Raw genomic sequence first — 10,969 nt, 5'->3', positions numbered from 1 at the left:
ACGCCTGCCACACACTAGGCACCAAGGCTCCAGGATCTCACTGAGCAGAAGAGGAGGCAGATGATGACCAAGGAAGCAGAACCTTGGTGCAAGGATGAGAAGTGTGCTGAGGAGGAAGGAGAGACAGACAGACAGACAGCAGACAGACAGACACACACACACAGAGAGAGAGAGAGAGAGAGAGAGAGAGAGAGAGAGAGAGAGAGAGAGAGAGATGAGAGCCCTGAGACCCAGGGACACAACCTTAAATGAATCATGGGTCAAAGTCTTGGGAAATCTCCTAACTTTGGAGTGGCAAAAATAAGGAAAAGTGGGGCTGGAGAGATGGCTCAGCCGTTAAGAGCACTGACTGCTCTTCCAGAGGTCCTGAGTTCAAATCCCAGCAACCACATGGTAGCTCACAACCATCTGTAATGGGATCGGATGCCCTCTTCTGCTGTGTCTGAAGACAGCTGCAGTGTATTTATATACATTCAAATAAACAAACAAATCTAAAAACAATAAATAAGGGAAAGTGCGAAAAGAGCACCCTTCTCGGAAGGAATGGCCAGTGCAGAGGTCTTGAGGTGAAGAAGACAGGCCTGGGATGTGGAGGAACCACAGGCTGGGGTCAGTGAGCTCACTCGGGGTAAGGGCGCTGGCCAGGAAACCTGAGGACCTGAGTTTGGTCCTTGAGAGTGTCATGGTGGAAGGAGAGAACCGACCCCTGCAAACTGTCCTTTGCCCAACATACACACGCACACGCATGACGAGGCGCACGTGTGCCCTCACCCTCCTCACATAAACAAACCCAGTAGCGAAATTAAAAGGGAAGATGGCTCAGCCTAGAGGGGAACAAGTGAGGAGCTGTGGGCGCTCCAGAGGTAGGCAGGGCCCAGAAGTACAGGGAAAAAGGCTTCCATGCAGGAGTCTGGCTACTGAATGGGAGGGGGGGTTAAGCAAGGCAGACCCCCCCCCTCCCGCATACTGATTTAGAGCCTTTTGGCTAAGTAAGGCAGGAGTGCTAAGGTCAGCTGAGGTCAACTCTCTCCTTTTCCCTACTAGGAGTTCAGTGTCTCCCACATTCAGAATCCTCCAGATATCCAGACTCAGGTTCCAGAACATTCTAAAAGAGTTGGCTTCATTTTTATCTAATGAGGAAGATTCTGGGGTGACTTCAGGAATTGCTATCATGGAGAAACTACCTCCTTTGCCTTATGGGGATCCCTCTGCGCCAGCCTGCCGTGGGGTGCCTGCTGTAACTGGGACTCTGTGAGGACAGTGCCTGACCGGGAGGAAGGTGCCACATCTACCCCAGGCTGAAATCTTCACGTAGACTAATCTTCCAGTTGGAGAGGGAAAGGTCGGAGGTGGTAGAGCAAGTGGCCAACCGGTGACCTTTGCCCTCTGGTTTCCCCACATCCTGTTGAAACCTCTAGTGGGCAAGTAGGGCTGGAGATGGTCTCTGTCAGGGTGGAGCTCCTGAAAGCTAATGGCCTCCTGGGGCTGACTTTGGGCAAGGCCGCCCAGCGGCAGGCCCAGGGAAGGGACTGAGTCAGATCCGGAGAGCAGTACAGGCAGCCTGCTGAGGTCACAGTCTGGTGGCTGGAGGTGGCCTTCTGACTCCAGTTCTCCACCCCAGCTGCTGTTTGTCCAGTGCATCCTTCAGCGTGTGCCAGGCACCCTGTGGCGTCCCTCAGGCACTCCTGGGACATCAGCTGTCCAGAGCCAAGTCTGGGGGTGGAGCTGCTGTCATCACACTTCCTGGGCCCAAGTCTGAGGGAAGATGCCTCTTGGCCTTCTGGGAAGAAACATGACCCTATCCCCCAAGAGCCCAGTCCAAGCACAAAGGCCTTACTCCATGCTCACAGAACCTCAGCCTGAGAAGAAACTAATATATATTTCAAGAACACAGAGACACATTTGAAAAGGCAACCTCAGCGAGGCAGTGGTGGCACACGCCTGTAATCCCAGCACTCTGGGCGGCAGAGGCAGACAGATTTCTGAGTTCAAGACCAGTCTGGTCTACAGAGTGAGTTCCAGGACAGCCAGGGCTACACAGAGAAACCCTGTCTCAAAAAAACCAAAAAAAGAAAAAAGAAAAAAGAAAAAGATAAAAGAAAAGGCAACCTCTGTGTTGGGGGAATACGTCTAAGTGGATTAACCACCTGGTATGCACAAGCCCTAGGTTCAATAGCCAGTACTGTAAAACCAAACAAACAAACAAGCAAACAATGGGGTGAGACCCTTCAAGTGGACCAAAACTGGTGGGGAGCCAGGCACCATGGGTGCACACCAGTAAGAAGTACAAGGAGCTCTCACAATTTGAGACTAGCCTGGGCTACAAAGTGAAAGCCCATCTCGTGCTGTCTACTGTCTCAAGGCTAGAATGCAAAGTGAGGAGGGTGGAGGAAGGCTGGGAGGAGCAGGAGCCATGGAATGAACCAGTATCCAAAGGCCCAGGCTCTGAGAGCCTTTGTGGACCCTGGGCCTCCTGCTTGGCCGGTTCCTCCTTGGTTCAGCTGTGGGGGAAGGGGTCATGCAGAGACCATGGTAAGCTCTGGGAATCATCTTTAGCCTCCCCCGGTCCCTGAAGAGGAGCACAGCCCCTAAGAGACCCGGGGGGTCTGTGTCCCTGTGGGTGGATGTGTCAGCTCAGCTCCTGTCCCTCTATCTGGAGCCTGGCCTCCTCCAAGCCCTCAAATGTGTCCCCAGTGCACCACATCAGGGAGCAAGCGCCAGGGTCCGTGTGCTGGAAGGAGATTTTTGGGCTCCCACTGACTCCCAGTCCCCCACCCTCATCTCCTGCCTAGGCCTTGTGTGCAGCCAGAGCCCTCCCCCGCAGTGGAGTGTAGACTGTTGGAGCTCGGCTTGGCCTCAGCCGGCTCACCCCTCACCTCCTCCTTTGCCCTTGCTGCTGGAGAACAGTAGCAGAAGCCTGGACCAGAAGAAAGCCAGGGCTGGAGCTTAGCCGCTGGTGCAAGGATGCTCCCCTGCATGGGGCAGGGGCACTTAGTACCTGTGGACAGAGCCAGGGAGCTTGCCTGTCTGCGGTGGGCATCCGTGACCCTCAGCAGGATGGATGGGGCAGAGTGTAGAATCAGAAACCCAGCAAGGTGGGCTCTAGAACGGCCGTGAAAAATAGAGGGTGCTGGGAAGGAATACACACACTCTAGGAAGAGACCATGCTTGGCTGTTGTTAGTTTGTTTTATTTTGTTTTTAACAGCTCCATCCATCTCAGGGTAACACTGACTGTCTTAGTAGGAGACGAGCTGCCCATTCAAAGAGGCGCTCAAGCACAGGTTAATTCTACTGACTATTGTGCCTTCACTGGATGGTCCAGTCCAGGTAGCCAGATGGTGTGATGTCCCTGTCAACACAGAGCCAAAACAGGTTAATCAGGGTAGACTTCTCAGAGGAGGAGGACTACAAGAGATCTATCTATATGAGGGACTGGGGCTAGGCCAAGCCCTAAGCTCTGTAGCTTGCTGGAGCCTTGGGCAAGCCACTGCTAGACAGCCCCAACCCCAGGAGTGTAGGGGCTTAGGTCCTAGGGTGCAGGGCGGCGAAGGGGAGCCAGACAGCTTCTTAGAAAGTGGCAGGCAGGTGAGCGGGGCTCCCCAGTGATAATTAAGGAACAAAGGTGCCGAGGAGCCCAGGAGGAGCGCAGGGCTACGCAGGCCTCTGGGGCAGGCTGGCTAATGGGAGCCTGGAGGAGAGGTAATAACAAGGGGAGGAGCGGGGCAGACAGCCCGGCGTCACGACGCCCACAGGCCGCCCCCTCGCCCTCCTGCACCAGGACAATAACTGCAGCACCTAGCTGGAGAAATGCGCAAACGCGCACGCGCGGATGGTGCCCAAGGAGCTGTTTCTGCGCCTCAAGGCAGGAGCTGCAGGGACAAGGTGGTGCGGGTAGAGGGGTTCTGGGTGACAGCTGAGCCCGCAGATGGTGGGAGGAGGGTGAGGTCAGCGGCGGAGGCCGAGAACTGGAGCAGATGGACATTCACGGAGAATCCCAAAGGTGTACGAGTGTCTGGATGGAAGTACCCGGTCTTAGAGCCAGCAATATCCTATTAGACGTCTAACTATGCTGCGGCGACTGGCTCTCACATGTGATGAAGGGGTAAACCCTGCGCAAGAACACTGGGCGCCAAGTCCTGGGGTCTGGTTCTGCCTGGACAGTAGCAAAAGGACCCTGGACAAGATTAATGGAGATTGGCTTCTTTACAATAATATGTCTACTACTTGGTCTGGGATGTAGCTCAGTTTGGTAGACTGCTTGCCTGGCACACACAGCACAAGTCTGGATTTCCATCAGTGCATGAACTAGCCATAGTAGTGCATGTGTAAGCTCAGCATCTAAGTAAGCTAAGCAGTAAAAGTAGGAAGATCAGGGGTTCAAGGTCACCTTCAACCATAAAGTACATTTAAGGCTAGCCTCAGGGAGACCTTGTCTCAAAATGTTTGTCCTTGTCTCAAAAATGTGTGTACAGTGGAGTACAATGCAGAGAACTTGATAGACAGGTATATAAGACCGTGGACCGGAGAGATGGCTCCGTGGGTAAGAGCATTGGTTGCTCTTGCAGAGGATGCAGGTTCAATTCCCAACACCCACACTTGTCTATAACTCCAGGTCCAGAGGATCCAACACCCTCGAAAGAAAGAGAGAGAGAGAGAGAGAGGGGGGGGGGAGGGAGGGAGGGAAGGAAGGAATGAAGAAAGAAAGAGAAAGAAAGAAAGAAAGAAAGAGAGAGAGAGAGAGAGAGAGAAAGAAAGAAAGAAAGAAAGAAAGAAAGAAAGAAAGAAAGAAAGAAAGAAAGAAAGAAAGAAAGAAAGAAAGAAAGAAAGAAAGAAAGAAAGAAAGAAAGAAAGCCAGGCAGTGGTGGCGCACACCTTTAATCCCAGCACTTGGGAGGCAGAGGCAGGTGGATTTCTGAGTTCAAGGCCAGCCTGGTCTACAGAGTGAGTTCCAGGACAGCCGGAGCTATACGAAGAAACCCTGTCTCAAAAGGAAGGAAGGAAGGAAGGAAGGAAGGAAGGAAGGAAGGAAGGAAGGAAGGAAGGAAGAAGGAAGGAAGGAAGGAAGGAAGGAAGGAAGGAAGGAAGGAAGGAAGGAAGCTGGCTCATGGTGTCTTCCTACACAGGTGTCCCTACCCTGTGAAAATCAGAGCCCCAGTCAGCCGTACAGTTGTCCCATCCTCTCACTGAACAGGCCTACAAGAACAAAATGTTTAATCTTACCTTCTGTGTGCATGTGCCTGCACACACCTGTGTGCACACAGCTTCACTGCAGCCTTGGTTTTGAACACACATTTAGGATTTAGCTCAGTGATCCACCACCACAGCACAGAATGTCAGCGGACACTGCCTGGACCACATGCTGTATGTTTAGAACGGGGTGTATGTGTGTGTGTGTGTGTGTGTGCGTGTGTGGTCTGTTTTCTACTCTTACAGAAAGAAACAAGATGGCTTGACTAATAAACAAATAACAAAACAAAGCAAAACTTTAAACGTTTTCTTAGCATCATGCTTCAGTATGTGATTATCAAGTTGCTATCTCTTCGGATTGTGATGTTAGAATGTTTGATTATTAAGATTGCTGTTTGATCTGGCAGTCCTTTGCTGTGTATGTGTCTGGGGCCTCCGATCAGCTCCTGTACACTGCTGCCTGGTTGGTGCCTCAGTGTCTGAGAGATCTCAAGGGTCTGGGTGAGTTGAGACTGCTGGTCTTCCTAGGGGGTCGCCCTCCTCCTCGGCTTCTTCCAATCTTTCCCTAATTCAACCACAGGGGTCCCTGACTTCAGTCCAATGGTTGGATGTAAGTATCTGTGTCCGTCTCAGTCAGCTGCTTGTTGGGCCTCTTGGAGGACCACCATGCTAGGCTCCCGTCTGTAAGCACACCATAGCATCAGTAATAGTGTCAGACCTTGGAGCCTCCCCCTTGAGACAGATCCCAAGTTGGGCCAGTCACTGGACCACCTTTCCCTCAGTCTCTTCTCCATTTTTGTTCCTGCAGTTCTTTTAGATAGGAACATTTCTGGGTCAGTATTTTTGACTGTGGGATAGCGACCCCATCCTTCCACTTGATGTCCTGTCTTTCTATTGGAGGTAGATTCTAAAGGTTTCCTCTCCCCACTGTTGGGCATTTCATCTAAGGTCCCTCCCTTTGAGTCCTGAGAGTCTCTCACCTCCTAAGTCTCTTGTATATTCTAGAGCCCCCCTCCACCTCTTACCCCCTGAGGTTGTATATTTCCATTTATTCTGGTGGCCCACAGGGCTTCACTTCTGTCCCCCCCCCATACCTGATCAGGTTCCCCCTTTCTCCTCCATCTCCCCTCTCTCACCCAGATCCCTCCCTCTCCCACCCTGTGATTGCTTCCTTCTTCCTCCGAAGTGGGATCGAAGCATCCTCACTTGGGCCCTTTGGCTTGTTAACCTTCTTGAGTTCTGTGGATTGTATCCTAGGTATTCTGTACTTTTTGGTAATATCCACTTATCAGCGATTACATACCATGCATGTCCCTTTGGGTCTGAGTTTCCTTCCATCCTGAGATGGTAGTTTTTAGTTCCATTCATTTACCTGCAAAACTCATGATGTCTTCATCTGTTTTGTTTGTTTGTTTGTTTGTTTGTTTTGGTTTTTTTTTTTTTTTGGTTTTTGGTTTTTGGATTTTTGGATTTGGATTTGGTTTTGGTTTTTGTTTGTTTTTGTTTTTTTGTTTTTTGTTTTTTGTTTTTTGTTTTTTGTTTTTTGTTTTTGTTTTTGTTTTTGTTTGAGACAGGGTTTCTTTGTATAGCCCTGGCTGTCCTGGAACTCACTCTGTAGACCAGGCTGGCCTCAAACTGAGAAATCCACCTGCCTCTGCCTGGGATTACAGAGGGCTGGGATTACGGGCATATGCTGTCCTCAGCCTTAATAGTTGAATAATATTCCATTGTGTAAATGAGCCACATTTTCTGCATCCATTCTTCATTTGTGGGACATCTGAGTTGTTTCCAGCTTCTGGCTATCACAAATAAGGCCGCTATGAATAGAGCAGAGCATGTGCCTCAGTGGGAGGAGATGTGCCCAACCCTCTAGAGTCTTAAGGCCCTAGGGAGTGGGGAAGCCTTGGAGGGGAACATCCTCTTGGAGATGGGGAGGAGGAATGGGGTGAGGAACTGTGGGAGGGGGGACCAGGAGGGGAGGCAATGGCTGGACTTTAAAAAAGTAAAAGTAATAATAGTAAAAAAATGATTGCTGTTTGTCTTAGTTAGGGTTTCTATTCCTGCACAAAACATCATGACCAAGAAGCAAGCTGGGGAGGAAAGGGTTTATTCAGCTTACACTTCCACACTGCTGTTCATCACCAAAGGAAGTCAGGACTGGAACTCAAGCAGGTCAGGGAGCAGGAGCTGATGCAGAGGCCATGGAGGGATGTTTCTTACTGGCTTGCTTCCCCTGGCTTGCTCAGCCTGCTCTCTTATAGAACCCAGGACCACCAGCCCAGAGATGGCACCACCCACAATGGGCCTTCCCACCCTTGACCACTAATTGAAAAAAATGCCTTACAGCTGGATCTCATGGAGGCATTTCCTCAAGGGAGACTCCTTTCTCTGTGATAACTCCAGCTTATGTCAAGTTGACACCCAGAACCATCCAGTACAGTGTTTGAGCTTAGCTGTTTCCTGAGCATGAATAAAAAAATTATTCAAGGGCAGCAGTGGGGCACGTCTTTAATCCCAGTGCTCAGGAGGCTGAGGCAGGTGGATCTCTGTGAGTTTGAGGCCAGCCTTGTCTACAGAGTAAGTTCCAGGACAGCCAAGGCTACACAGAGACCCTGTCTTGAACCCCTCCCCATCCTCCTGCCTGACCCACCACCAAAAGAAAGATTCAAGGCCAGGAGTGCTGATGCATGCCTTTAATCTTGGGAGGCAGAGACGGGTAGATCTCTGTGAGTTTAAGTCCAGCATGGTTTAAATAGCTAGTTCCAGGGAGGCCAGGAGACATAGTAAGACCTTGTCCCTAAAGAAAAGTTTAGGGAAGATAACTTAACAGTTAAGAGTACAGGTTGTTCTTAGAACCTGGGTTCAATTCCCAGCCCCCACATTGTAGCTCACCACAGTCTGTAGCTTCATCTGCACGGCAAGTTTCAGGACAGCCAGGGCTACACGGAGAAACCTTGTCTTGCAAACAAATGAATGCTTTTGGCATTTTGTGCTATATACTTATGCAACATTCTCTTCACTAAATGTTATAAAAAATGTCAATCAACTCTAAACACTGTTGCGGATACTCTATATCCTGCAGTATAAAATAAGCAGTCAACATTTAATTATTTATCATGATTCGTGTGTGTGGTGTGTAGGTGCATAAAGCCCCGATATCATGACACAAATGTAGTGGTCAAAGGACAGCTGCTTAAAAACCTGTTTTCATTCTCTTTTCTTTTTTTTTAATATTTATTTATTTTATTATTTTACATGTATGAGTGTTTTGCCTGCATGTGTGTCTGTGCACCTCATGTTTGTCTGGTGCCTGTTACTGGCCATATGTGTGCTGGGAATCCAACCCAGGTCTTCTGGGATAGCAAAAATGTGTTCTTAACTGAGGAGCCCACTCTCCAGGCCAGATTTACTTTATTTGTAACTAGGTATAGCTATGTGTGACCGGGGAGGGGATGGGATGGGGGTGCGGTGGGGTGGGGGGGTAGATGTTTAAGTAGAGATGTTTAAGAGTCCAGAAGAGGGTCTCAGATCCTCTGGAGCTAAAGTTACAGGTGGTTGTTAGCTGCCCAATATGAGTGCTGGGAACCAAACTCTGTTCCTTTACAAAAGCAAGTGCTCACTGAACTGCCTCTCCAGCTCCCCACAGGACTGCCTCTGGGAGCCAGTGGTCTCCTTCCTCTTCCGCTGCTGCTAGCAGTTTACCCACAGAGCCATCTCTCCACCCCCATGATTCAATTATGTAAAACTAAATAAGCACTTCATCTCATTAGTATGCAGATACAAGTTTGCTGTTAGGAAACGTCAAAATTATATGTATGTAAAGGATTATTTAAAATAATTTTTTCTTTAATCCTTCTAAAAATATATTTATTTATTTATTTATTTATTTATTACCCCCTTTTAGTAATTTATTTTTATTTTATGTTCATTGGTGTTTTGTCTGTGTGAGCATGTCAGAGACCTGGAGCTGGAGTTGCAAACAGTTGTGAGCTGCCAGGTGGGTGTTGAGAATTAAACCCAAGTCCCCTGAAAGAGCTGTCAGTGCCCTTAACCGCTGAGCCATCTCTCCGGCACGCCCCCACCCCACATATTTTTTTTTAAGTTTCCCTGTCTAGATCTTACTTTCCTGGAACTCCCTCTGTAGACCAGGCTGGCGTCAAACTCAGAAATCTACCTGCCTCTGCCTCCTGCGTGCTGAGGTTAAAGGCAGGTCCTATCACTGCCTTTAAACATATTTATTTTATGTATATGGGTGGTTTGTGTATGCACTGTGCCTGATGTCTACAGAGACCAGAAGAGGGAATCAGCTTCCTTGGAACTGGGGTTGTAGGTGGTTGTGAGCCGTCATGTGAGTGCTGGACCAGTTTGGAATAATATCAAGTACTCTTAGCAGCTCAGCCATCTTCCCAGCCCTCCCCACCCCCACCACCACCAAAATGTCTTTATGGCTTATTATTGCTAACTTTTTAGTTGTATTCCTATTTTATACAGCCAGGATTATGTTAACAATTTCCCAGGTGAAAGAGGTCATGAGTAAAAGAAGTTTCCAGAAGTTTTGTAGAAGTTTAAATGACCTGAGATCCAGGGCGGCAGCAAGTCTGAGAAAGCAAGGCACCGCTCATGATCCATCGGCCCCAACTCTGCTGCGGGAGCTAAAGACTGTAGTGATCCTGTCAGCTTCCTCAGCTTGTCCATCTTCAGTCTACCATGTCGCCCCTACCTCTTTGGCTACCTGCCAGCCTCCTGCTCCCCCCCCCCCCACACACACACACACCTTTTCCCAAAGCGGCAAGACCAAGCCCGTGTTTTCTGCAGGAGTCCCCTCTTCCTTCTGCCCTCAATGAGCTCCTGGCTACCAGTCACCATCCTTAGAGATGGCAATTGGTCCAGGCCCTTGGCAAAGTCCACGTCCTCAGCCCACAGGTTCAGACTATTGGCCAGCACTGAGAGCTGATCCCCACAGAGGCTCCTCCTCTACCACCAATTCCTGCCCAGAAGGCCAGTTTACACCTGCAAACCTTGCTCTATGACAAAACAACTCCTTTCACATAGTGAGCATGTGGGAAGTACCTGCTGCTTGCCAGAGCCCGGAGAGGTGCGGTGGGTTAGGGGGAGCAGAAGTTGGTGTGTGTTACCCGGTGCCCAGGGAATAGTAAGGAATGTCAGGCTGAGCTAACAACGCAAGATGTCTGTGTTTCCTGAGAGGCCTCCGGGTCTACGGTGGGATGAAGACGGTTCAGGGAGAAGTCGGGTGGGAAAGACCTTTTAGGATCATGCCAAGGGGCCCAGCAGGCAAGGGAAAGCAATATGGCAGTCCATCTCCAAAGTATGTGGGGCTCAAATGAAGGTTGGGGGGGGAGACCACACACTGAGATAATAAAGTGCTAAATAAGCTCCATGTGGTAGCACATGCCTGGGATTCCAGCACTTGAGAGGCAGAGGCAGGAAGATCATGAGTTTGCAGTCACCTGGGGCTACATGGCAAGATCCTATCATAAAAATGAATGAGTGAATGAATAAATGAATGAATGAATGAATGAATGAATGGTTAAATGAAGTATGTACTGATGGTGGTTATAGCAGGACCTGCATGTAATCCTAGCATCTGGGGTGTAGAAGCAGGAAGATCTGAAGTTCACTGTTATCCTTAGCCACATAATAAGTTTGAGAACTGCCTGGGATAAGTAAGATCCTGTCTCAAAAAATAAATAAAATAAGTAAATAAGATCAATTTAAGAAAAGAAAAGAAAAATGTTGGACTTGGTGGACCACATCTTTAGC

The sequence above is a fragment of the Apodemus sylvaticus genome, chromosome 10 (assembly GCF_947179515.1).
Source record: "Apodemus sylvaticus chromosome 10, mApoSyl1.1, whole genome shotgun sequence".
Classification (NCBI taxonomy): Eukaryota; Metazoa; Chordata; class Mammalia; order Rodentia; family Muridae; genus Apodemus; species Apodemus sylvaticus.
This window is presented reverse-complemented; position numbering follows the sequence as displayed.